This window comes from Octodon degus, unplaced genomic scaffold (assembly GCF_000260255.1).
Source record: "Octodon degus isolate 3935 unplaced genomic scaffold, OctDeg1.0 scaffold00115, whole genome shotgun sequence".
Classification (NCBI taxonomy): Eukaryota; Metazoa; Chordata; class Mammalia; order Rodentia; family Octodontidae; genus Octodon; species Octodon degus.
In genome coordinates, this window is record NW_004524691.1 from 4,476,892 (window position 1) to 4,479,655 (window position 2,764).

Below are 2,764 nucleotides of genomic sequence, written 5' to 3' on the forward strand. Positions count from 1 at the left end.
AAAAAAAACAAATTTATAGAGAAAAGATTACAAACATGAAGATATAAATACAAATGACACAGTATGAAACTCAGAAGAAAATTCAAGCCTGATCTTCCAAGGAAGCATGAAACCTGAGGAACCTATAGGAGTCCCAGTATTTGGAAATGAAACAACACACATCTAAATAACCAATCAACCAAAGAAGAAATTTAAAAATAATTTGAACTGGATGAAAATAGAAACACAGTATATCAATATTTACAAAACACAGCGAACAGCACTTATAGAAAAGTTTATAGCAATACATATTTGTAGTAGAAAAATTCTCAAATCAATGACCTTATCTTGTACCCTAAAAAGCTAGAAAAAGAAAAGCAAATTAAACCCAAAGTGATTAGAAAAAAACAAATAGTAGAAACCAAAACAGAGTAAAAAGAGAAAAACAATGAACTACGAACAAGGTGAGTCTTTCAGCAGACTAAAGCACCTTCTTCAGCAGAGTACAGCGGCTGGGGTTCAGTCCCTGGTGTGCCATGCCAGCCCAACTCTGGGGTGCGCTGAGGCGGCAATTGACACTGGGCATGGTGGCACACACCCGTAATCCCAGCACTTGAAAGGCCAAAAGAATCACTACAAGTCTGCTCTACATAGTGAGACCCTGTACACCCTGTAAACCCTGTTCTAAATTCAAAACCAAAAAGGTGAGTCTTTGAGGAAATCAATAAAACTCTCCCCAAAACAATCAGGAGGGTGAAGCATGACACAAATAGCTAATATTGGAAATAAAAGAGATAGTAGCTACAGATTCCATATGAAAATGTTATGAACAACTTTACACCAATGGATTTGACCAGTAAGTGAAAATGAGAAATTCCTTGAATGATGTACACTAGCAAATGTTCACACAGGAAGAAATAGCTATTTGGAACACTCTGGTATTTATTACAGAAATTGAACAAGTAGTTTAAAACCTTCTCACATAAAAAGCTCCAGACCTAGACAGATTGGCTCATGAATTCTACGAAGCATTTAAAAAAACTTCTCAAGAACATTGGAAATCAGAAAATAATTCCCAACTCATTCTAGTAAATCAGACTCCTCCTGATACTGAAACAATTCAAGAAAGAAAACCATGAGTAAGCACCACTCGTAAATAAGATTCATGATACAATTTTGCTGAATTTTTTTCTTAATTTTATTGAGAAACAAATAGCAATGAGACCATTTCAAAACCAATTAATAGGACAGTTTCAATAATTAATACATTTCATATTGTTGTCTTCGTAGTGGTTATTCATAGTACAAGATGCAGACATGATATCCTGTCCACACACTATTAGTACAAAGCTTTCTTCTTATTGAATTAAAAGAAAGTAGCTGTATATCTATCCTCACTATTTTGTATATACAAATACAAAATGATCCTTCATTTATATCCCTTTTTTGTTTAGTTTTGTCAGAGAAGGGTATTCCATTGCCACTTAAATATTGTAGGTGCATGAATTCAGCAAAATAATCCAATATAGTCCAGTAGTCCATAATAGTAGTGGGTTATCCATAAGACTGGCAATGTCAGAAGTTATTGACTTGATCCCTTTACAGCTCAACATATTAATATAGATTTACTTTTCATACCTTGTTATTATACTTTCCTTCTGGATGGTTAAGATCAAGATAAAGCCCTCAGGATTTACCCTGAAACCCCCTACCGCAGTTTGCAAATCTTTTGTGAGTGTCAGCCATGTGGATGAGTCACAGCCATTACTTGATCAATTTGCTCTCTGTGAAAGCCTGAGAGAATGTTTTCTCTCCATGTGACTCTCCTTAGGCGCACTCTACATCATCAATCACTTTCCTCTGTGGCCCCATAATCTCCTTGATCAGAAAATTTGGGACATCACTGAGTTACAGGATGTTACAGTAGAGGTTCTCTTTTGTCCTGAGTCCTCACTGACCTTGAAAGGCTACAGCCAAAATGTTGGCTGTCCTTGGAGCCCTTCTTTTTCTCTAATTTTTGGTCTGCAAATTAAATTTGGTCTGCAAACTTCAATGAATTCTTTATAAACATTTAACCAGTCAAATTCAACAATATATAAAAATATAAGACATTACAATTATATAGGTTTCACAGGAATGGAAGGTTGGATTAGTATTTTTTTAAATAATTATTTTCCACATTAGACTTAAAAAGTTGAAGCATATGCTCTCAGGAGATGCAGAAAAATAATTTAACAAAGTCCAGCATTATTTATTATAAAACCTTTCATAAAATTTGGGATAAAGAACTGGTTCAGCCTCAAAAAGCACCTATAACAAACCTGTAGTCAACAGGTTTTGAGGCTGGGAAGCTAGTTCCACGGTCTGAGTGCCTGCTTGGCAAGCGTAAGGACCCAGGTTCAATTTATGTACAACATGCCACCAAATAAATAAATAAAAACATTTTTAAGGAGACTTGCCAGTTAGCTCAGTTGTTTAAGCGCCTGCCTGGGAAAACCCAGTCAAGCTTGTGGGACTGCAGTGCAACCCCCAGTTCCACATGCCACAACACACCCACACTTAAGGCAGCCAGCCAGCCAGAAAAAAAAAATACTGTAGGTACATGAACTCATGTACCTACAGTATTTAAATGACAATGAAATGCTCTTCTCTGAAAAAACTAACCCAAAAAAGGGGGATACAAAAGAATGACCCTTTTGTATCTGTATATTCAAAATAATTAGGATAGATATACAGTTACATTCTCTTAATTCAATGAATTGAGAGATTTGTTCTAATAGTGTTT